Here is a 20,529-nt window from a genome sequence, read left to right on the forward strand (position 1 = left end):
GAAGGAAAGCTCACCGGCCGCGGAGATTAGATATGTTAAGACGCAAAAGATTGGCCTTGGGCCTTGGGGCTCTTGGGCTTTGTTTGATCGAGGAGTTGTTTTTGCTAGATTTTTTATTCATTTATTTTGTTTTAAATTTTTATATTTATTTTCATTTTCTAACAGCAATAAAAGTGTATCCCGGCGGAGAGGTGGTGCGGTTGAGACGCCAACTAAAAACTTTCATAAGCTTGGGGTAATGTATGGAAGCACTTTAGGGAGCTGAGCGAAGGGAGTTTATATAGATTGATTCCGCATACACTAACGGGTGCGATCATACCAGCAATAATGCACCGGATCCCATCAGAACTCCGAAGTTAAGCTTGCTTGGGCGAGAGCAGTACTAGGATGGGTGACCTCCTGGGAAGTCCTCGTGTTGCACCTCTCTTTTTATGTTTTTTTTTTTTTTTTGTTTCGGTTCATTAAGTTGCTTTTTTGATTTCGGCTACTTTGTCCATGTACTAATTCAATCCAACTCTTCGAAGGCTTGTGAGATTGAAGGAAAGCTCACCGGCCGCGGAGATTAGATATGTTAAGACGCAAAAGATTGGCCTTGGGCCTTGGGGCTCTTGGGCTTTGTTTGATCGAGGAGTTGTTTTTGCTAGATTTTTTATTCATTTATTTTGTTTTAAATTTTTATATTTATTTTCATTTTCTAACAGCAATAAAAGTGTATCCCGGCGGAGAGGTGGTGCGGTTGAGACGCCAACTAAAAACTTTCATAAGCTTGGGGTAATGTATGGAAGCACTTTAGGGAGCTGAGCGAAGGGAGTTTATATAGATTGATTCCGCATACACTAACGGGTGCGATCATACCAGCAATAATGCACCGGATCCCATCAGAACTCCGAAGTTAAGCTTGCTTGGGCGAGAGCAGTACTAGGATGGGTGACCTCCTGGGAAGTCCTCGTGTTGCACCCCTCTTTTTATGTTTTTTTTTTTTTTTGTTTCGGTTCATTAAGTTGCTTTTTTGATTTCGGCTACTTTGTCCATGTACTAATTCAATCCAACTCTTCGAAGGCTTGTGAGATTGAAGGAAAGCTCACCGGCCGCGGAGATTAGATATGTTAAGACGCAAAAGATTGGCCTTGGGCCTTGGGGCTCTTGGGCTTTGTTTGATCGAGGAGTTGTTTTTGCTAGATTTTTTATTCATTTATTTTGTTTTAAATTTTTATATTTATTTTCATTTTCTAACAGCAATAAAAGTGTATCCCGGCGGAGAGGTGGTGCGGTTGAGACGCCAACTAAAAACTTTCATAAGCTTGGGGTAATGTATGGAAGCACTTTAGGGAGCTGAGCGAAGGGAGTTTATATAGATTGATTCAGCATACACTAACGGGTGCGATCATACCAGCAATAATGCACCGGATCCCATCAGAACTCCGAAGTTAAGCTTGCTTGGGCGAGAGCAGTACTAGGATGGGTGACCTCCTGGGAAGCCCTCGTGTTGCACCCCTCTTTTTATGTTTTTTTTTTTTTTTTGTTTCGGTTCATTAAGTTGCTTTTTTGATTTCGGCTACTTTGTCCATGTACTAATTCAATCCAACTCTTCGAAGGCTTGTGAGATTGAAGGAAAGCTCACCGGCCGCGGAGATTAGATATGTTAAGACGCAAAAGATTGGCCTTGGGCCTTGGGGCTCTTGGGCTTTGTTTGATCGAGGAGTTGTTTTTGCTAGATTTTTTATTCATTTATTTTGTTTTAAATTTTTATATTTATTTTCATTTTCTAACAGCAATAAAAGTGTATCCCGGCGGAGAGGTGGTGCGGTTGAGACGCCAACTAAAAACTTTCATAAGCTTGGGGTAATGTATGGAAGCACTTTAGGGAGCTGAGCGAAGGGAGTTTATATAGATTGATTCAGCATACACTAACGGGTGCGATCATACCAGCAATAATGCACCGGATCCCATCAGAACTCCGAAGTTAAGCTTGCTTGGGCGAGAGCAGTACTAGGATGGGTGACCTCCTGGGAAGTCCTCGTGTTGCACCCCTCTTTTTATGTTTTTTTTTTTTTTTGTTTCGGTTCATTAAGTTGCTTTTTTGATTTCGGCTACTTTGTCCATGTACTAATTCAATCCAACTCTTCGAAGGCTTGTGAGATTGAAGGAAAGCTCACCGGCCGCGGAGATTAGATATGTTAAGACGCAAAAGATTGGCCTTGGGCCTTGGGGCTCTTGGGCTTTGTTTGATCGAGGAGTTGTTTTTGCTAGATTTTTTATTCATTTATTTTGTTTTAAATTTTTATATTTATTTTCATTTTCTAACAGCAATAAAAGTGTATCCCGGCGGAGAGGTGGTGCGGTTGAGACGCCAACTAAAAACTTTCATAAGCTTGGGGTAATGTATGGAAGCACTTTAGGGAGCTGAGCGAAGGGAGTTTATATAGATTGATTCCGCATACACTAACGGGTGCGATCATACCAGCAATAATGCACCGGATCCCATCAGAACTCCGAAGTTAAGCTTGCTTGGGCGAGAGCAGTACTAGGATGGGTGACCTCCTGGGAAGTCCTCGTGTTGCACCCCTCTTTTTATGTTTTTTTTTTTTTTGTTTCGGTTCATTAAGTTGCTTTTTTGATTTCGGCTACTTTGTCCATGTACTAATTCAATCCAACTCTTCGAAGGCTTGTGAGATTGAAGGAAAGCTCACCGGCCGCGGAGATTAGATATGTTAAGACGCAAAAGATTGGCCTTGGGCCTTGGGGCTCTTGGGCTTTGTTTGATCGAGGAGTTGTTTTTGCTAGATTTTTTATTCATTTATTTTGTTTTAAATTTTTATATTTATTTTCATTTTCTAACAGCAATAAAAGTGTATCCCGGCGGAGAGGTGGTGCGGTTGAGACGCCAACTAAAAACTTTCATAAGCTTGGGGTAATGTATGGAAGCACTTTAGGGAGCTGAGCGAAGGGAGTTTATATAGATTGATTCCGCATACACTAACGGGTGCGATCATACCAGCAATAATGCACCGGATCCCATCAGAACTCCGAAGTTAAGCTTGCTTGGGCGAGAGCAGTACTAGGATGGGTGACCTCCTGGGAAGTCCTCGTGTTGCACCCCTCTTTTTATGTTTTTTTTTTTTTTTGTTTCGGTTCATTAAGTTGCTTTTTTGATTTCGGCTACTTTGTCCATGTACTAATTCAATCCAACTCTTCGAAGGCTTGTGAGATTGAAGGAAAGCTCACCGGCCGCGGAGATTAGATATGTTAAGACGCAAAAGATTGGCCTTGGGCCTTGGGGCTCTTGGGCTTTGTTTGATCGAGGAGTTGTTTTTGCTAGATTTTTTATTCATTTATTTTGTTTTAAATTTTTATATTTATTTTCATTTTCTAACAGCAATAAAAGTGTATCCCGGCGGAGAGGTGGTGCGGTTGAGACGCCAACTAAAAACTTTCATAAGCTTGGGGTAATGTATGGAAGCACTTTAGGGAGCTGAGCGAAGGGAGTTTATATAGATTGATTCCGCATACACTAACGGGTGCGATCATACCAGCAATAATGCACCGGATCCCATCAGAACTCCGAAGTTAAGCTTGCTTGGGCGAGAGCAGTACTAGGATGGGTGACCTCCTGGGAAGTCCTCGTGTTGCACCCCTCTTTTTATGTTTTTTTTTTTTTTTGTTTCGGTTCATTAAGTTGCTTTTTTGATTTCGGCTACTTTGTCCATGTACTAATTCAATCCAACTCTTCGAAGGCTTGTGAGATTGAAGGAAAGCTCACCGGCCGCGGAGATTAGATATGTTAAGACGCAAAAGATTGGCCTTGGGCCTTGGGGCTCTTGGGCTTTGTTTGATCGAGGAGTTGTTTTTGCTAGATTTTTTATTCATTTATTTTGTTTTAAATTTTTATATTTGTTTTCATTTTCTAACAGCAATAAAAGTGTATCCCGGCGAAGAGGTGGTGCGGTTGAGACGCCAACTAAAAACTTTCATAAGCTTGGGGTAATGTATGGAAGCACTTTAGGGAGCTGAGCGAAGGGAGTTTATATAGATTGATTCCGCATACACTAACGGGTGCGATCATACCAGCAATAATGCACCGGATCCCATCAGAACTCCGAAGTTAAGCTTGCTTGGGCGAGAGCAGTACTAGGATGGGTGACCTCCTGGGAAGTCCTCGTGTTGCACCCCTCTTTTTATGTTTTTATGTTTTTTTTTTTTTTTTGTTTCGGTTCATTAAGTTGCTTTTTTGATTTCGGCTACTTTGTCCATGTACTAATTCAATCCAACTCTTCGAAGGCTTGTGAGATTGAAGGAAAGCTCACCGGCCGCGGAGATTAGATATGTTAAGACGCAAAAGATTGGCCTTGGGCCTTGGGGCTCTTGGGCTTTGTTTGATCGAGGAGTTGTTTTTGCTAGATTTTTTATTCATTTATTTTGTTTTAAATTTTTATATTTATTTTCATTTTCTAACAGCAATAAAAGTGTATCCCGGCGGAGAGGTGGTGCGGTTGAGACGCCAACTAAAAACTTTCATAAGCTTGGGGTAATGTATGGAAGCACTTTAGGGAGCTGAGCGAAGGGAGTTTATATAGATTGATTCCGCATACACTAACGGGTGCGATCATAATAGCAATAATGCACCGGATCCCATCAGAACTCCGAAGTTAAGCTTGCTTGGGCGAGAGCAGTACTAGGATGGGTGACCTCCTGGGAAGTCCTCGTGTTGCACCCCTCTTTTTATGTTTTTTTTTTTTTTTTGTTTCGGTTCATTAAGTTGCTTTTTTGATTTCGGCTACTTTGTCCATGTACTAATTCAATCCAACTCTTCGAAGGCTTGTGAGATTGAAGGAAAGCTCACCGGCCGCGGAGATTAGATATGTTAAGACGCAAAAGATTGGCCTTGGGCCTTGGGGCTCTTGGGCTTTGTTTGATCGAGGAGTTGTTTTTGCTAGATTTTTTATTCATTTATTTTGTTTTAAATTTTTATATTTATTTTCATTTTCTAACAGCAATAAAAGTGTATCCCGGCGGAGAGGTGGTGCGGTTGAGACGCCAACTAAAAACTTTCATAAGCTTGGGGTAATGTATGGAAGCACTTTAGGGAGCTGAGCGAAGGGAGTTTATATAGATTGATTCCGCATACACTAACGGGTGCGATCATACCAGCAATAATGCACCGGATCCCATCAGAACTCCGAAGTTAAGCTTGCTTGGGCGAGAGCAGTACTAGGATGGGTGACCTCCTGGGAAGTCCTCGTGTTGCACCCCTCTTTTTATGTTTTTTTTTTTTTTTTGTTTCGGTTCATTAAGTTGCTTTTTTGATTTCGGCTACTTTGTCCATGTACTAATTCAATCCAACTCTTCGAAGGCTTGTGAGATTGAAGGAAAGCTCACCGGCCGCGGAGATTAGATATGTTAAGACGCAAAAGATTGGCCTTGGGCCTTGGGGCTCTTGGGCTTTGTTTGATCGAGGAGTTGTTTTTGCTAGATTTTTTATTCATTTATTTTGTTTTAAATTTTTATATTTATTTTCATTTTCTAACAGCAATAAAAGTGTATCCCGGCGGAGAGGTGGTGCGGTTGAGACGCCAACTAAAAACTTTCATAAGCTTGGGGTAATGTATGGAAGCACTTTAGGGAGCTGAGCGAAGGGAGTTTATATAGATTGATTCAGCATACACTAACGGGTGCGATCATACCAGCAATAATGCACCGGATCCCATCAGAACTCCGAAGTTAAGCTTGCTTGGGCGAGAGCAGTACTAGGATGGGTGACCTCCTGGGAAGTCCTCGTGTTGCACCCCTCTTTTTATGTTTTTTTTTTTTTTTTGTTTCGGTTCATTAAGTTGCTTTTTTGATTTCGGCTACTTTGTCCATGTACTAATTCAATCCAACTCTTCGAAGGCTTGTGAGATTGAAGGAAAGCTCACCGGCCGCGGAGATTAGATATGTTAAGACGCAAAAGATTGGCCTTGGGCCTTGGGGCTCTTGGGCTTTGTTTGATCGAGGAGTTGTTTTTGCTAGATTTTTTATTCATTTATTTTGTTTTAAATTTTTATATTTATTTTCATTTTCTAACAGCAATAAAAGTGTATCCCGGCGGAGAGGTGGTGCGGTTGAGACGCCAACTAAAAACTTTCATAAGCTTGGGGTAATGTATGGAAGCACTTTAGGGAGCTGAGCGAAGGGAGTTTATATAGATTGATTCCGCATACACTAACGGGTGCGATCATACCAGCAATAATGCACCGGATCCCATCAGAACTCCGAAGTTAAGCTTGCTTGGGCGAGAGCAGTACTAGGATGGGTGACCTCCTGGGAAGTCCTCGTGTTGCACCCCTCTTTTTATGTTTTTTTTTTTTTTGTTTCGGTTCATTAAGTTGCTTTTTTGATTTCGGCTACTTTGTCCATGTACTAATTCAATCCAACTCTTCGAAGGCTTGTGAGATTGAAGGAAAGCTCACCGGCCGCGGAGATTAGATATGTTAAGACGCAAAAGATTGGCCTTGGGCCTTGGGGCTCTTGGGCTTTGTTTGATCGAGGAGTTGTTTTTGCTAGATTTTTTATTCATTTATTTTGTTTTAAATTTTTATATTTATTTTCATTTTCTAACAGCAATAAAAGTGTATCCCGGCGGAGAGGTGGTGCGGTTGAGACGCCAACTAAAAACTTTCATAAGCTTGGGGTAATGTATGGAAGCACTTTAGGGAGCTGAGCGAAGGGAGTTTATATAGATTGATTCCGCATACACTAACGGGTGCGATCATACCAGCAATAATGCACCGGATCCCATCAGAACTCCGAAGTTAAGCTTGCTTGGGCGAGAGCAGTACTAGGATGGGTGACCTCCTGGGAAGTCCTCGTGTTGCACCCCTCTTTTTATGTTTTTTTTTTTTTTTTGTTTCGGTTCATTAAGTTGCTTTTTTGATTTCGGCTACTTTGTCCATGTACTAATTCAATCCAACTCTTCGAAGGCTTGTGAGATTGAAGGAAAGCTCACCGGCCGCGGAGATTAGATATGTTAAGACGCAAAAGATTGGCCTTGGGCCTTGGGGCTCTTGGGCTTTGTTTGATCGAGGAGTTGTTTTTGCTAGATTTTTTATTCATTTATTTTGTTTTAAATTTTTATATTTATTTTCATTTTCTAACAGCAATAAAAGTGTATCCCGGCGGAGAGGTGGTGCGGTTGAGACGCCAACTAAAAACTTTCATAAGCTTGGGGTAATGTATGGAAGCACTTTAGGGAGCTGAGCGAAGGGAGTTTATATAGATTGATTCCGCATACACTAACGGGTGCGATCATACCAGCAATAATGCACCGGATCCCATCAGAACTCCGAAGTTAAGCTTGCTTGGGCGAGAGCAGTACTAGGATGGGTGACCTCCTGGGAAGTCCTCGTGTTGCACCCCTCTTTTTATGTTTTTTTTTTTTTTTGTTTCGGTTCATTAAGTTGCTTTTTTGATTTCGGCTACTTTGTCCATGTACTAATTCAATCCAACTCTTCGAAGGCTTGTGAGATTGAAGGAAAGCTCACCGGCCGCGGAGATTAGATATGTTAAGACGCAAAAGATTGGCCTTGGGCCTTGGGGCTCTTGGGCTTTGTTTGATCGAGGAGTTGTTTTTGCTAGATTTTTTATTCATTTATTTTGTTTTAAATTTTTATATTTGTTTTCATTTTCTAACAGCAATAAAAGTGTATCCCGGCGGAGAGGTGGTGCGGTTGAGACGCCAACTAAAAACTTTCATAAGCTTGGGGTAATGTATGGAAGCACTTTAGGGAGCTGAGCGAAGGGAGTTTATATAGATTGATTCCGCATACACTAACGGGTGCGATCATACCAGCAATAATGCACCGGATCCCATCAGAACTCCGAAGTTAAGCTTGCTTGGGCGAGAGCAGTACTAGGATGGGTGACCTCCTGGGAAGTCCTCGTGTTGCACCCCTCTTTTTATGTTTTTATGTTTTTTTTTTTTTTTTGTTTCGGTTCATTAAGTTGCTTTTTTGATTTCGGCTACTTTGTCCATGTACTAATTCAATCCAACTCTTCGAAGGCTTGTGAGATTGAAGGAAAGCTCACCGGCCGCGGAGATTAGATATGTTAAGACGCAAAAGATTGGCCTTGGGCCTTGGGGCTCTTGGGCTTTGTTTGATCGAGGAGTTGTTTTTGCTAGATTTTTTATTCATTTATTTTGTTTTAAATTTTTATATTTATTTTCATTTTCTAACAGCAATAAAAGTGTATCCCGGCGGAGAGGTGGTGCGGTTGAGACGCCAACTAAAAACTTTCATAAGCTTGGGGTAATGTATGGAAGCACTTTAGGGAGCTGAGCGAAGGGAGTTTATATAGATTGATTCCGCATACACTAACGGGTGCGATCATACCAGCAATAATGCACCGGATCCCATCAGAACTCCGAAGTTAAGCTTGCTTGGGCGAGAGCAGTACTAGGATGGGTGACCTCCTGGGAAGTCCTCGTGTTGCACCCCTCTTTTTATGTTTTTTTTTTTTTTTGTTTCGGTTCATTAAGTTGCTTTTTTGATTTCGGCTACTTTGTCCATGTACTAATTCAATCCAACTCTTCGAAGGCTTGTGAGATTGAAGGAAAGCTCACCGGCCGCGGAGATTAGATATGTTAAGACGCAAAAGATTGGCCTTGGGCCTTGGGGCTCTTGGGCTTTGTTTGATCGAGGAGTTGTTTTTGCTAGATTTTTTATTCATTTATTTTGTTTTAAATTTTTATATTTGTTTTCATTTTCTAACAGCAATAAAAGTGTATCCCGGCGGAGAGGTGGTGCGGTTGAGACGCCAACTAAAAACTTTCATAAGCTTGGGGTAATGTATGGAAGCACTTTAGGGAGCTGAGCGAAGGGAGTTTATATAGATTGATTCCGCATACACTAACGGGTGCGATCATACCAGCAATAATGCACCGGATCCCATCAGAACTCCGAAGTTAAGCTTGCTTGGGCGAGAGCAGTACTAGGATGGGTGACCTCCTGGGAAGTCCTCGTGTTGCACCCCTCTTTTTATGTTTTTATGTTTTTTTTTTTTTTTTGTTTCGGTTCATTAAGTTGCTTTTTTGATTTCGGCTACTTTGTCCATGTACTAATTCAATCCAACTCTTCGAAGGCTTGTGAGATTGAAGGAAAGCTCACCGGCCGCGGAGATTAGATATGTTAAGACGCAAAAGATTGGCCTTGGGCCTTGGGGCTCTTGGGCTTTGTTTGATCGAGGAGTTGTTTTTGCTAGATTTTTTATTCATTTATTTTGTTTTAAATTTTTATATTTATTTTCATTTTCTAACAGCAATAAAAGTGTATCCCGGCGGAGAGGTGGTGCGGTTGAGACGCCAACTAAAAACTTTCATAAGCTTGGGGTAATGTATGGAAGCACTTTAGGGAGCTGAGCGAAGGGAGTTTATATAGATTGATTCCGCATACACTAACGGGTGCGATCATACCAGCAATAATGCACCGGATCCCATCAGAACTCCGAAGTTAAGCTTGCTTGGGCGAGAGCAGTACTAGGATGGGTGACCTCCTGGGAAGTCCTCGTGTTGCACCCCTCTTTTTATGTTTTTTTTTTTTTTTTGTTTCGGTTCATTAAGTTGCTTTTTTGATTTCGGCTACTTTGTCCATGTACTAATTCAATCCAACTCTTCGAAGGCTTGTGAGATTGAAGGAAAGCTCACCGGCCGCGGAGATTAGATATGTTAAGACGCAAAAGATTGGCCTTGGGCCTTGGGGCTCTTGGGCTTTGTTTGATCGAGGAGTTGTTTTTGCTAGATTTTTTATTCATTTATTTTGTTTTAAATTTTTATATTTATTTTCATTTTCTAACAGCAATAAAAGTGTATCCCGGCGGAGAGGTGGTGCGGTTGAGACGCCAACTAAAAACTTTCATAAGCTTGGGGTAATGTATGGAAGCACTTTAGGGAGCTGAGCGAAGGGAGTTTATATAGATTGATTCCGCATACACTAACGGGTGCGATCATACCAGCAATAATGCACCGGATCCCATCAGAACTCCGAAGTTAAGCTTGCTTGGGCGAGAGCAGTACTAGGATGGGTGACCTCCTGGGAAGTCCTCGTGTTGCACCCCTCTTTTTATGTTTTTTTTTTTTTTTTGTTTCGGTTCATTAAGTTGCTTTTTTGATTTCGGCTACTTTGTCCATGTACTAATTCAATCCAACTCTTCGAAGGCTTGTGAGATTGAAGGAAAGCTCACCGGCCGCGGAGATTAGATATGTTAAGACGCAAAAGATTGGCCTTGGGCCTTGGGGCTCTTGGGCTTTGTTTGATCGAGGAGTTGTTTTTGCTAGATTTTTTATTCATTTATTTTGTTTTAAATTTTTATATTTATTTTCATTTTCTAACAGCAATAAAAGTGTATCCCGGCGGAGAGGTGGTGCGGTTGAGACGCCAACTAAAAACTTTCATAAGCTTGGGGTAATGTATGGAAGCACTTTAGGGAGCTGAGCGAAGGGAGTTTATATAGATTGATTCCGCATACACTAACGGGTGCGATCATACCAGCAATAATGCACCGGATCCCATCAGAACTCCGAAGTTAAGCTTGCTTGGGCGAGAGCAGTACTAGGATGGGTGACCTCCTGGGAAGTCCTCGTGTTGCACCCCTCTTTTTATGTTTTTTTTTTTTTTTTGTTTCGGTTCATTAAGTTGCTTTTTTGATTTCGGCTACTTTGTCCATGTACTAATTCAATCCAACTCTTCGAAGGCTTGTGAGATTGAAGGAAAGCTCACCGGCCGCGGAGATTAGATATGTTAAGACGCAAAAGATTGGCCTTGGGCCTTGGGGCTCTTGGGCTTTGTTTGATCGAGGAGTTGTTTTTGCTAGATTTTTTATTCATTTATTTTGTTTTAAATTTTTATATTTATTTTCATTTTCTAACAGCAATAAAAGTGTATCCCGGCGGAGAGGTGGTGCGGTTGAGACGCCAACTAAAAACTTTCATAAGCTTGGGGTAATGTATGGAAGCACTTTAGGGAGCTGAGCGAAGGGAGTTTATATAGATTGATTCCGCATACACTAACGGGTGCGATCATACCAGCAATAATGCACCGGATCCCATCAGAACTCCGAAGTTAAGCTTGCTTGGGCGAGAGCAGTACTAGGATGGGTGACCTCCTGGGAAGTCCTCGTGTTGCACCCCTCTTTTTATGTTTTTTTTTTTTTTTGTTTCGGTTCATTAAGTTGCTTTTTTGATTTCGGCTACTTTGTCCATGTACTAATTCAATCCAACTCTTCGAAGGCTTGTGAGATTGAAGGAAAGCTCACCGGCCGCGGAGATTAGATATGTTAAGACGCAAAAGATTGGCCTTGGGCCTTGGGGCTCTTGGGCTTTGTTTGATCGAGGAGTTGTTTTTGCTAGATTTTTTATTCATTTATTTTGTTTTAAATTTTTATATTTATTTTCATTTTCTAACAGCAATAAAAGTGTATCCCGGCGGAGAGGTGGTGCGGTTGAGACGCCAACTAAAAACTTTCATAAGCTTGGGGTAATGTATGGAAGCACTTTAGGGAGCTGAGCGAAGGGAGTTTATATAGATTGATTCCGCATACACTAACGGGTGCGATCATACCAGCAATAATGCACCGGATCCCATCAGAACTCCGAAGTTAAGCTTGCTTGGGCGAGAGCAGTACTAGGATGGGTGACCTCCTGGGAAGTCCTCGTGTTGCACCCCTCTTTTTATGTTTTTTTTTTTTTTGTTTCGGTTCATTAAGTTGCTTTTTTGATTTCGGCTACTTTGTCCATGTACTAATTCAATCCAACTCTTCGAAGGCTTGTGAGATTGAAGGAAAGCTCACCGGCCGCGGAGATTAGATATGTTAAGACGCAAAAGATTGGCCTTGGGCCTTGGGGCTCTTGGGCTTTGTTTGATCGAGGAGTTGTTTTTGCTAGATTTTTTATTCATTTATTTTGTTTTAAATTTTTATATTTATTTTCATTTTCTAACAGCAATAAAAGTGTATCCCGGCGGAGAGGTGGTGCGGTTGAGACGCCAACTAAAAACTTTCATAAGCTTGGGGTAATGTATGGAAGCACTTTAGGGAGCTGAGCGAAGGGAGTTTATATAGATTGATTCCGCATACACTAACGGGTGCGATCATACCAGCAATAATGCACCGGATCCCATCAGAACTCCGAAGTTAAGCTTGCTTGGGCGAGAGCAGTACTAGGATGGGTGACCTCCTGGGAAGTCCTCGTGTTGCACCCCTCTTTTTATGTTTTTTTTTTTTTTTGTTTCGGTTCATTAAGTTGCTTTTTTGATTTCGGCTACTTTGTCCATGTACTAATTCAATCCAACTCTTCGAAGGCTTGTGAGATTGAAGGAAAGCTCACCGGCCGCGGAGATTAGATATGTTAAGACGCAAAAGATTGGCCTTGGGCCTTGGGGCTCTTGGGCTTTGTTTGATCGAGGAGTTGTTTTTGCTAGATTTTTTATTCATTTATTTTGTTTTAAATTTTTATATTTATTTTCATTTTCTAACAGCAATAAAAGTGTATCCCGGCGGAGAGGTGGTGCGGTTGAGACGCCAACTAAAAACTTTCATAAGCTTGGGGTAATGTATGGAAGCACTTTAGGGAGCTGAGCGAAGGGAGTTTATATAGATTGATTCCGCATACACTAACGGGTGCGATCATACCAGCAATAATGCACCGGATCCCATCAGAACTCCGAAGTTAAGCTTGCTTGGGCGAGAGCAGTACTAGGATGGGTGACCTCCTGGGAAGTCCTCGTGTTGCACCCCTCTTTTTATGTTTTTTTTTTTTTTTTTGTTTCGGTTCATTAAGTTGCTTTTTTGATTTCGGCTACTTTGTCCATGTACTAATTCAATCCAACTCTTCGAAGGCTTGTGAGATTGAAGGAAAGCTCACCGGCCGCGGAGATTAGATATGTTAAGACGCAAAAGATTGGCCTTGGGCCTTGGGGCTCTTGGGCTTTGTTTGATCGAGGAGTTGTTTTTGCTAGATTTTTTATTCATTTATTTTGTTTTAAATTTTTATATTTATTTTCATTTTCTAACAGCAATAAAAGTGTATCCCGGCGGAGAGGTGGTGCGGTTGAGACGCCAACTAAAAACTTTCATAAGCTTGGGGTAATGTATGGAAGCACTTTAGGGAGCTGAGCGAAGGGAGTTTATATAGATTGATTCAGCATACACTAACGGGTGCGATCATACCAGCAATAATGCACCGGATCCCATCAGAACTCCGAAGTTAAGCTTGCTTGGGCGAGAGCAGTACTAGGATGGGTGACCTCCTGGGAAGTCCTCGTGTTGCACCCCTCTTTTTATGTTTTTTTTTTTTTTTTTGTTTCGGTTCATTAAGTTGCTTTTTTGATTTCGGCTACTTTGTCCATGTACTAATTCAATCCAACTCTTCGAAGGCTTGTGAGATTGAAGGAAAGCTCACCGGCCGCGGAGATTAGATATGTTAAGACGCAAAAGATTGGCCTTGGGCCTTGGGGCTCTTGGGCTTTGTTTGATCGAGGAGTTGTTTTTGCTAGATTTTTTATTCATTTATTTTGTTTTAAATTTTTATATTTATTTTCATTTTCTAACAGCAATAAAAGTGTATCCCGGCGGAGAGGTGGTGCGGTTGAGACGCCAACTAAAAACTTTCATAAGCTTGGGGTAATGTATGGAAGCACTTTAGGGAGCTGAGCGAAGGGAGTTTATATAGATTGATTCCGCATACACTAACGGGTGCGATCATACCAGCAATAATGCACCGGATCCCATCAGAACTCCGAAGTTAAGCTTGCTTGGGCGAGAGCAGTACTAGGATGGGTGACCTCCTGGGAAGTCCTCGTGTTGCACCCCTCTTTTTATGTTTTTTTTTTTTTTTTGTTTCGGTTCATTAAGTTGCTTTTTTGATTTCGGCTACTTTGTCCATGTACTAATTCAATCCAACTCTTCGAAGGCTTGTGAGATTGAAGGAAAGCTCACCGGCCGCGGAGATTAGATATGTTAAGACGCAAAAGATTGGCCTTGGGCCTTGGGGCTCTTGGGCTTTGTTTGATCGAGGAGTTGTTTTTGCTAGATTTTTTATTCATTTATTTTGTTTTAAATTTTTATATTTATTTTCATTTTCTAACAGCAATAAAAGTGTATCCCGGCGGAGAGGTGGTGCGGTTGAGACGCCAACTAAAAACTTTCATAAGCTTGGGGTAATGTATGGAAGCACTTTAGGGAGCTGAGCGAAGGGAGTTTATATAGATTGATTCCGCATACACTAACGGGTGCGATCATACCAGCAATAATGCACCGGATCCCATCAGAACTCCGAAGTTAAGCTTGCTTGGGCGAGAGCAGTACTAGGATGGGTGACCTCCTGGGAAGTCCTCGTGTTGCACCCCTCTTTTTATGTTTTTTTTTTTTTTTTTGTTTCGGTTCATTAAGTTGCTTTTTTGATTTCGGCTACTTTGTCCATGTACTAATTCAATCCAACTCTTCGAAGGCTTGTGAGATTGAAGGAAAGCTCACCGGCCGCGGAGATTAGATATGTTAAGACGCAAAAGATTGGCCTTGGGCCTTGGGGCTCTTGGGCTTTGTTTGATCGAGGAGTTGTTTTTGCTAGATTTTTTATTCATTTATTTTGTTTTAAATTTTTATATTTATTTTCATTTTCTAACAGCAATAAAAGTGTATCCCGGCGGAGAGGTGGTGCGGTTGAGACGCCAACTAAAAACTTTCATAAGCTTGGGGTAATGTATGGAAGCACTTTAGGGAGCTGAGCGAAGGGAGTTTATATAGATTGATTCCGCATACACTAACGGGTGCGATCATACCAGCAATAATGCACCGGATCCCATCAGAACTCCGAAGTTAAGCTTGCTTGGGCGAGAGCAGTACTAGGATGGGTGACCTCCTGGGAAGTCCTCGTGTTGCACCCCTCTTTTTATGTTTTTTTTTTTTTTTTGTTTCGGTTCATTAAGTTGCTTTTTTGATTTCGGCTACTTTGTCCATGTACTAATTCAATCCAACTCTTCGAAGGCTTGTGAGATTGAAGGAAAGCTCACCGGCCGCGGAGATTAGATATGTTAAGACGCAAAAGATTGGCCTTGGGCCTTGGGGCTCTTGGGCTTTGTTTGATCGAGGAGTTGTTTTTGCTAGATTTTTTATTCATTTATTTTGTTTTAAATTTTTATATTTATTTTCATTTTCTAACAGCAATAAAAGTGTATCCCGGCGGAGAGGTGGTGCGGTTGAGACGCCAACTAAAAACTTTCATAAGCTTGGGGTAATGTATGGAAGCACTTTAGGGAGCTGAGCGAAGGGAGTTTATATAGATTGATTCCGCATACACTAACGGGTGCGATCATACCAGCAATAATGCACCGGATCCCATCAGAACTCCGAAGTTAAGCTTGCTTGGGCGAGAGCAGTACTAGGATGGGTGACCTCCTGGGAAGTCCTCGTGTTGCACCCCTCTTTTTATGTTTTTTTTTTTTTTTTTGTTTCGGTTCATTAAGTTGCTTTTTTGATTTCGGCTACTTTGTCCATGTACTAATTCAATCCAACTCTTCGAAGGCTTGTGAGATTGAAGGAAAGCTCACCGGCCGCGGAGATTAGATATGTTAAGACGCAAAAGATTGGCCTTGGGCCTTGGGGCTCTTGGGCTTTGTTTGATCGAGGAGTTGTTTTTGCTAGATTTTTTATTCATTTATTTTGTTTTAAATTTTTATATTTATTTTCATTTTCTAACAGCAATAAAAGTGTATCCCGGCGGAGAGGTGGTGCGGTTGAGACGCCAACTAAAAACTTTCATAAGCTTGGGGTAATGTATGGAAGCACTTTAGGGAGCTGAGCGAAGGGAGTTTATATAGATTGATTCAGCATACACTAACGGGTGCGATCATACCAGCAATAATGCACCGGATCCCATCAGAACTCCGAAGTTAAGCTTGCTTGGGCGAGAGCAGTACTAGGATGGGTGACCTCCTGGGAAGTCCTCGTGTTGCACCCCTCTTTTTATGTTTTTTTTTTTTTTTTTGTTTCGGTTCATTAAGTTGCTTTTTTGATTTCGGCTACTTTGTCCATGTACTAATTCAATCCAACTCTTCGAAGGCTTGTGAGATTGAAGGAAAGCTCACCGGCCGCGGAGATTAGATATGTTAAGACGCAAAAGATTGGCCTTGGGCCTTGGGGCTCTTGGGCTTTGTTTGATCGAGGAGTTGTTTTTGCTAGATTTTTTATTCATTTATTTTGTTTTAAATTTTTATATTTATTTTCATTTTCTAACAGCAATAAAAGTGTATCCCGGCGGAGAGGTGGTGCGGTTGAGACGCCAACTAAAAACTTTCATAAGCTTGGGGTAATGTATGGAAGCACTTTAGGGAGCTGAGCGAAGGGAGTTTATATAGATTGATTCCGCATACACTAACGGGTGCGATCATACCAGCAATAATGCACCGGATCCCATCAGAACTCCGAAGTTAAGCTTGCTTGGGCGAGAGCAGTACTAGGATGGGTGACCTCCTGGGAAGTCCTCGTGTTGCACCCCTCTTTTTATGTTTTTTTTTTTTTTTTGTTTCGGTTCATTAAGTTGCTTTTTTGATTTCGGCTACTTTGTCCATGTACTAATTCAATCCAACTCTTCGAAGGCTTGTGAGATTGAAGGAAAGCTCACCGGCCGCGGAGATTAGATATGTTAAGACGCAAAAGATTGGCCTTGGGCCTTGGGGCTCTTGGGCTTTGTTTGATCGAGGAGTTGTTTTTGCTAGATTTTTTATTCATTTATTTTGTTTTAAATTTTTATATTTATTTTCATTTTCTAACAGCAATAAAAGTGTATCCCGGCGGAGAGGTGGTGCGGTTGAGACGCCAACTAAAAACTTTCATAAGCTTGGGGTAATGTATGGAAGCACTTTAGGGAGCTGAGCGAAGGGAGTTTATATAGATTGATTCCGCATACACTAACGGGTGCGATCATACCAGCAATAATGCACCGGATCCCATCAGAACTCCGAAGTTAAGCTTGCTTGGGCGAGAGCAGTACTAGGATGGGTGACCTCCTGGGAAGTCCTCGTGTTGCACCCCTCTTTTTATGTTTTTTTTTTTTTTTTTGTTTCGGTTCATTAAGTTGCTTTTTTGATTTCGGCTACTTTGTCCATGTACTAATTCAATCCAACTCTTCGAAGGCTTGTGAGATTGAAGGAAAGCTCACCGGCCGCGGAGATTAGATATGTTAAGACGCAAAAGATTGGCCTTGGGCCTTGGGGCTCTTGGGCTTTGTTTGATCGAGGAGTTGTTTTTGCTAGATTTTTTATTCATTTATTTTGTTTTAAATTTTTATATTTATTTTCATTTTCTAACAGCAATAAAAGTGTATCCCGGCGGAGAGGTGGTGCGGTTGAGACGCCAACTAAAAACTTTCATAAGCTTGGGGTAATGTATGGAAGCACTTTAGGGAGCTGAGCGAAGGGAGTTTATATAGATTGATTCCGCATACACTAACGGGTGCGATCATACCAGCAATAATGCACCGGATCCCATCAGAACTCCGAAGTTAAGCTTGCTTGGGCGAGAGCAGTACTAGGATGGGTGACCTCCTGGGAAGTCCTCGTGTTGCACCCCTCTTTTTATGTTTTTTTTTTTTTTTTTGTTTCGGTTCATTAAGTTGCTTTTTTGATTTCGGCTACTTTGTCCATGTACTAATTCAATCCAACTCTTCGAAGGCTTGTGAGATTGAAGGAAAGCTCACCGGCCGCGGAGATTAGATATGTTAAGACGCAAAAGATTGGCCTTGGGCCTTGGGGCTCTTGGGCTTTGTTTGATCGAGGAGTTGTTTTTGCTAGATTTTTTATTCATTTATTTTGTTTTAAATTTTTATATTTATTTTCATTTTCTAACAGCAATAAAAGTGTATCCCGGCGGAGAGGTGGTGCGGTTGAGACGCCAACTAAAAACTTTCATAAGCTTGGGGTAATGTATGGAAGCACTTTAGGGAGCTGAGCGAAGGGAGTTTATATAGATTGATTCAGCATACACTAACGGGTGCGATCATACCAGCAATAATGCACCGGATCCCATCAGAACTCCGAAGTTAAGCTTGCTTGGGCGAGAGCAGTACTAGGATGGGTGACCTCCTGGGAAGTCCTCGTGTTGCACCCCTCTTTTTATGTTTTTTTTTTTTTTTTGTTTCGGTTCATTAAGTTGCTTTTTTGATTTCGGCTACTTTGTCCATGTACTAATTCAATCCAACTCTTCGAAGGCTTGTGAGATTGAAGGAAAGCTCACCGGCCGCGGAGATTAGATATGTTAAGACGCAAAAGATTGGCCTTGGGCCTTGGGGCTCTTGGGCTTTGTTTGATCGAGGAGTTGTTTTTGCTAGATTTTTTATTCATTTATTTTGTTTTAAATTTTTATATTTATTTTCATTTTCTAACAGCAATAAAAGTGTATCCCGGCGGAGAGGTGGTGCGGTTGAGACGCCAACTAAAAACTTTCATAAGCTTGGGGTAATGTATGGAAGCACTTTAGGGAGCTGAGCGAAGGGAGTTTATATAGATTGATTCCGCATACACTAACGGGTGCGATCATACCAGCAATAATGCACCGGATCCCATCAGAACTCCGAAGTTAAGCTTGCTTGGGCGAGAGCAGTACTAGGATGGGTGACCTCCTGGGAAGTCCTCGTGTTGCACCCCTCTTTTTATGTTTTTTTTTTTTTTTTGTTTCGGTTCATTAAGTTGCTTTTTTGATTTCGGCTACTTTGTCCATGTACTAATTCAATCCAACTCTTCGAAGGCTTGTGAGATTGAAGGAAAGCTCACCGGCCGCGGAGATTAGATATGTTAAGACGCAAAAGATTGGCCTTGGGCCTTGGGGCTCTTGGGCTTTGTTTGATCGAGGAGTTGTTTTTGCTAGATTTTTTATTCATTTATTTTGTTTTAAATTTTTATATTTATTTTCATTTTCTAACAGCAATAAAAGTGTATCCCGGCGGAGAGGTGGTGCGGTTGAGACGCCAACTAAAAACTTTCATAAGCTTGGGGTAATGTATGGAAGCACTTTAGGGAGCTGAGCGAAGGGAGTTTATATAGATTGATTCCGCATACACTAACGGGTGCGATCATACCAGCAATAATGCACCGGATCCCATCAGAACTCCGAAGTTAAGCTTGCTTGGGCGAGAGCAGTACTAGGATGGGTGACCTCCTGGGAAGTCCTCGTGTTGCACCCCTCTTTTTATGTTTTTTTTTTTTTTTTGTTTCGGTTCATTAAGTTGCTTTTTTGATTTCGGCTACTTTGTCCATGTACTAATTCAATCCAACTCTTCGAAGGCTTGTGAGATTGAAGGAAAGCTCACCGGCCGCGGAGATTAGATATGTTAAGACGCAAAAGATTGGCCTTGGGCCTTGGGGCTCTTGGGCTTTGTTTGATCGAGGAGTTGTTTTTGCTAGATTTTTTATTCATTTATTTTGTTTTAAATTTTTATATTTATTTTCATTTTCTAACAGCAATAAAAGTGTATCCCGGCGGAGAGGTGGTGCGGTTGAGACGCCAACTAAAAACTTTCATAAGCTTGGGGTAATGTATGGAAGCACTTTAGGGAGCTGAGCGAAGGGAGTTTATATAGATTGATTCAGCATACACTAACGGGTGCGATCATACCAGCAATAATGCACCGGATCCCATCAGAACTCCGAAGTTAAGCTTGCTTGGGCGAGAGCAGTACTAGGATGGGTGACCTCCTGGGAAGTCCTCGTGTTGCACCCCTCTTTTTATGTTTTTTTTTTTTTTTGTTTCGGTTCATTAAGTTGCTTTTTTGATTTCGGCTACTTTGTCCATGTACTAATTCAATCCAACTCTTCGAAGGCTTGTGAGATTGAAGGAAAGCTCACCGGCCGCGGAGATTAGATATGTTAAGACGCAAAAGATTGGCCTTGGGCCTTGGGGCTCTTGGGCTTTGTTTGATCGAGGAGTTGTTTTTGCTAGATTTTTTATTCATTTATTTTGTTTTAAATTTTTATATTTATTTTCATTTTCTAACAGCAATAAAAGTGTATCCCGGCGGAGAGGTGGTGCGGTTGAGACGCCAACTAAAAACTTTCATAAGCTTGGGGTAATGTATGGAAGCACTTTAGGGAGCTGAGCGAAGGGAGTTTATATAGATTGATTCCGCATACACTAACGGGTGCGATCATACCAGCAATAATGCACCGGATCCCATCAGAACTCCGAAGTTAAGCTTGCTTGGGCGAGAGCAGTACTAGGATGGGTGACCTCCTGGGAAGTCCTCGTGTTGCACCCCTCTTTTTATGTTTTTTTTTTTTTTGTTTCGGTTCATTAAGTTGCTTTTTTGATTTCGGCTACTTTGTCCATGTACTAATTCAATCCAACTCTTCGAAGGCTTGTGAGATTGAAGGAAAGCTCACCGGCCGCGGAGATTAGATATGTTAAGACGCAAAAGATTGGCCTTGGGCCTTGGGGCTCTTGGGCTTTGTTTGATCGAGGAGTTGTTTTTGCTAGATTTTTTATTCATTTATTTTGTTTTAAATTTTTATATTT

General features: G+C 41.5%; 38 non-coding genes across 38 annotated transcripts; all 38 read left to right on the forward strand.

The window, feature by feature from the left end:
- The first annotated feature begins 305 nt into the window (after positions 1-305).
- Positions 306-424, forward strand: LOC133719629 (5S ribosomal RNA). The gene has a single exon (XR_009851359.1). It is a non-coding gene; the product is annotated as a 5S ribosomal RNA (ribosomal RNA).
- A 417-nt stretch (positions 425-841) lies between these two features.
- Positions 842-960, forward strand: LOC133719284 (5S ribosomal RNA). The gene has a single exon (XR_009851008.1). It is a non-coding gene; the product is annotated as a 5S ribosomal RNA (ribosomal RNA).
- A 416-nt stretch (positions 961-1,376) lies between these two features.
- LOC133719585 (5S ribosomal RNA) lies at positions 1,377-1,495 on the forward strand. Its single transcript, XR_009851306.1, has one exon. It is a non-coding gene; the product is annotated as a 5S ribosomal RNA (ribosomal RNA).
- Positions 1,496-1,912: 417 nt separating this feature from the next.
- On the forward strand, positions 1,913-2,031 carry LOC133719285 (5S ribosomal RNA). The gene has a single exon (XR_009851009.1). It is a non-coding gene; the product is annotated as a 5S ribosomal RNA (ribosomal RNA).
- A 416-nt stretch (positions 2,032-2,447) lies between these two features.
- LOC133719286 (5S ribosomal RNA) lies at positions 2,448-2,566 on the forward strand. Its single transcript, XR_009851010.1, has one exon. It is a non-coding gene; the product is annotated as a 5S ribosomal RNA (ribosomal RNA).
- A 415-nt stretch (positions 2,567-2,981) lies between these two features.
- Positions 2,982-3,100, forward strand: LOC133719287 (5S ribosomal RNA). The gene has a single exon (XR_009851011.1). It is a non-coding gene; the product is annotated as a 5S ribosomal RNA (ribosomal RNA).
- A 416-nt stretch (positions 3,101-3,516) lies between these two features.
- LOC133719288 (5S ribosomal RNA) lies at positions 3,517-3,635 on the forward strand. Its single transcript, XR_009851012.1, has one exon. It is a non-coding gene; the product is annotated as a 5S ribosomal RNA (ribosomal RNA).
- Positions 3,636-4,051: 416 nt separating this feature from the next.
- Positions 4,052-4,170, forward strand: LOC133719289 (5S ribosomal RNA). Its single transcript, XR_009851013.1, has one exon. It is a non-coding gene; the product is annotated as a 5S ribosomal RNA (ribosomal RNA).
- Positions 4,171-4,595: 425 nt separating this feature from the next.
- LOC133719052 (5S ribosomal RNA) lies at positions 4,596-4,714 on the forward strand. The gene has a single exon (XR_009850785.1). It is a non-coding gene; the product is annotated as a 5S ribosomal RNA (ribosomal RNA).
- A 417-nt stretch (positions 4,715-5,131) lies between these two features.
- LOC133719290 (5S ribosomal RNA) lies at positions 5,132-5,250 on the forward strand. Its single transcript, XR_009851014.1, has one exon. It is a non-coding gene; the product is annotated as a 5S ribosomal RNA (ribosomal RNA).
- A 417-nt stretch (positions 5,251-5,667) lies between these two features.
- LOC133719291 (5S ribosomal RNA) lies at positions 5,668-5,786 on the forward strand. The gene has a single exon (XR_009851015.1). It is a non-coding gene; the product is annotated as a 5S ribosomal RNA (ribosomal RNA).
- A 417-nt stretch (positions 5,787-6,203) lies between these two features.
- Positions 6,204-6,322, forward strand: LOC133719293 (5S ribosomal RNA). Its single transcript, XR_009851017.1, has one exon. It is a non-coding gene; the product is annotated as a 5S ribosomal RNA (ribosomal RNA).
- Positions 6,323-6,737: 415 nt separating this feature from the next.
- Positions 6,738-6,856, forward strand: LOC133719294 (5S ribosomal RNA). Its single transcript, XR_009851018.1, has one exon. It is a non-coding gene; the product is annotated as a 5S ribosomal RNA (ribosomal RNA).
- Positions 6,857-7,273: 417 nt separating this feature from the next.
- LOC133719295 (5S ribosomal RNA) lies at positions 7,274-7,392 on the forward strand. Its single transcript, XR_009851019.1, has one exon. It is a non-coding gene; the product is annotated as a 5S ribosomal RNA (ribosomal RNA).
- Positions 7,393-7,808: 416 nt separating this feature from the next.
- On the forward strand, positions 7,809-7,927 carry LOC133719296 (5S ribosomal RNA). The gene has a single exon (XR_009851020.1). It is a non-coding gene; the product is annotated as a 5S ribosomal RNA (ribosomal RNA).
- Positions 7,928-8,352: 425 nt separating this feature from the next.
- Positions 8,353-8,471, forward strand: LOC133719297 (5S ribosomal RNA). The gene has a single exon (XR_009851021.1). It is a non-coding gene; the product is annotated as a 5S ribosomal RNA (ribosomal RNA).
- Positions 8,472-8,887: 416 nt separating this feature from the next.
- LOC133719298 (5S ribosomal RNA) lies at positions 8,888-9,006 on the forward strand. The gene has a single exon (XR_009851022.1). It is a non-coding gene; the product is annotated as a 5S ribosomal RNA (ribosomal RNA).
- Positions 9,007-9,431: 425 nt separating this feature from the next.
- On the forward strand, positions 9,432-9,550 carry LOC133719299 (5S ribosomal RNA). Its single transcript, XR_009851023.1, has one exon. It is a non-coding gene; the product is annotated as a 5S ribosomal RNA (ribosomal RNA).
- A 417-nt stretch (positions 9,551-9,967) lies between these two features.
- LOC133719300 (5S ribosomal RNA) lies at positions 9,968-10,086 on the forward strand. The gene has a single exon (XR_009851024.1). It is a non-coding gene; the product is annotated as a 5S ribosomal RNA (ribosomal RNA).
- A 417-nt stretch (positions 10,087-10,503) lies between these two features.
- On the forward strand, positions 10,504-10,622 carry LOC133719301 (5S ribosomal RNA). Its single transcript, XR_009851025.1, has one exon. It is a non-coding gene; the product is annotated as a 5S ribosomal RNA (ribosomal RNA).
- A 417-nt stretch (positions 10,623-11,039) lies between these two features.
- LOC133719302 (5S ribosomal RNA) lies at positions 11,040-11,158 on the forward strand. Its single transcript, XR_009851026.1, has one exon. It is a non-coding gene; the product is annotated as a 5S ribosomal RNA (ribosomal RNA).
- A 416-nt stretch (positions 11,159-11,574) lies between these two features.
- On the forward strand, positions 11,575-11,693 carry LOC133719304 (5S ribosomal RNA). Its single transcript, XR_009851028.1, has one exon. It is a non-coding gene; the product is annotated as a 5S ribosomal RNA (ribosomal RNA).
- Positions 11,694-12,108: 415 nt separating this feature from the next.
- On the forward strand, positions 12,109-12,227 carry LOC133719305 (5S ribosomal RNA). The gene has a single exon (XR_009851029.1). It is a non-coding gene; the product is annotated as a 5S ribosomal RNA (ribosomal RNA).
- Positions 12,228-12,643: 416 nt separating this feature from the next.
- LOC133719306 (5S ribosomal RNA) lies at positions 12,644-12,762 on the forward strand. Its single transcript, XR_009851030.1, has one exon. It is a non-coding gene; the product is annotated as a 5S ribosomal RNA (ribosomal RNA).
- Positions 12,763-13,180: 418 nt separating this feature from the next.
- LOC133719307 (5S ribosomal RNA) lies at positions 13,181-13,299 on the forward strand. The gene has a single exon (XR_009851031.1). It is a non-coding gene; the product is annotated as a 5S ribosomal RNA (ribosomal RNA).
- Positions 13,300-13,717: 418 nt separating this feature from the next.
- LOC133719308 (5S ribosomal RNA) lies at positions 13,718-13,836 on the forward strand. The gene has a single exon (XR_009851032.1). It is a non-coding gene; the product is annotated as a 5S ribosomal RNA (ribosomal RNA).
- Positions 13,837-14,253: 417 nt separating this feature from the next.
- On the forward strand, positions 14,254-14,372 carry LOC133719309 (5S ribosomal RNA). Its single transcript, XR_009851033.1, has one exon. It is a non-coding gene; the product is annotated as a 5S ribosomal RNA (ribosomal RNA).
- A 418-nt stretch (positions 14,373-14,790) lies between these two features.
- Positions 14,791-14,909, forward strand: LOC133719310 (5S ribosomal RNA). Its single transcript, XR_009851034.1, has one exon. It is a non-coding gene; the product is annotated as a 5S ribosomal RNA (ribosomal RNA).
- Positions 14,910-15,326: 417 nt separating this feature from the next.
- Positions 15,327-15,445, forward strand: LOC133719311 (5S ribosomal RNA). Its single transcript, XR_009851035.1, has one exon. It is a non-coding gene; the product is annotated as a 5S ribosomal RNA (ribosomal RNA).
- A 418-nt stretch (positions 15,446-15,863) lies between these two features.
- Positions 15,864-15,982, forward strand: LOC133719312 (5S ribosomal RNA). The gene has a single exon (XR_009851036.1). It is a non-coding gene; the product is annotated as a 5S ribosomal RNA (ribosomal RNA).
- Positions 15,983-16,400: 418 nt separating this feature from the next.
- On the forward strand, positions 16,401-16,519 carry LOC133719313 (5S ribosomal RNA). Its single transcript, XR_009851037.1, has one exon. It is a non-coding gene; the product is annotated as a 5S ribosomal RNA (ribosomal RNA).
- Positions 16,520-16,936: 417 nt separating this feature from the next.
- LOC133719315 (5S ribosomal RNA) lies at positions 16,937-17,055 on the forward strand. The gene has a single exon (XR_009851039.1). It is a non-coding gene; the product is annotated as a 5S ribosomal RNA (ribosomal RNA).
- Positions 17,056-17,473: 418 nt separating this feature from the next.
- On the forward strand, positions 17,474-17,592 carry LOC133719316 (5S ribosomal RNA). Its single transcript, XR_009851040.1, has one exon. It is a non-coding gene; the product is annotated as a 5S ribosomal RNA (ribosomal RNA).
- Positions 17,593-18,010: 418 nt separating this feature from the next.
- On the forward strand, positions 18,011-18,129 carry LOC133719317 (5S ribosomal RNA). Its single transcript, XR_009851041.1, has one exon. It is a non-coding gene; the product is annotated as a 5S ribosomal RNA (ribosomal RNA).
- A 417-nt stretch (positions 18,130-18,546) lies between these two features.
- On the forward strand, positions 18,547-18,665 carry LOC133719318 (5S ribosomal RNA). The gene has a single exon (XR_009851042.1). It is a non-coding gene; the product is annotated as a 5S ribosomal RNA (ribosomal RNA).
- A 417-nt stretch (positions 18,666-19,082) lies between these two features.
- LOC133719319 (5S ribosomal RNA) lies at positions 19,083-19,201 on the forward strand. The gene has a single exon (XR_009851043.1). It is a non-coding gene; the product is annotated as a 5S ribosomal RNA (ribosomal RNA).
- Positions 19,202-19,618: 417 nt separating this feature from the next.
- On the forward strand, positions 19,619-19,737 carry LOC133719320 (5S ribosomal RNA). Its single transcript, XR_009851044.1, has one exon. It is a non-coding gene; the product is annotated as a 5S ribosomal RNA (ribosomal RNA).
- A 416-nt stretch (positions 19,738-20,153) lies between these two features.
- On the forward strand, positions 20,154-20,272 carry LOC133719321 (5S ribosomal RNA). Its single transcript, XR_009851045.1, has one exon. It is a non-coding gene; the product is annotated as a 5S ribosomal RNA (ribosomal RNA).
- The last annotated feature ends 257 nt before the right edge of the window (positions 20,273-20,529 follow it).

Source organism: Rosa rugosa, chromosome 6 (genome assembly GCF_958449725.1).
Source record: "Rosa rugosa chromosome 6, drRosRugo1.1, whole genome shotgun sequence".
NCBI lineage: Eukaryota > Viridiplantae > Streptophyta > Magnoliopsida > Rosales > Rosaceae > Rosa > Rosa rugosa.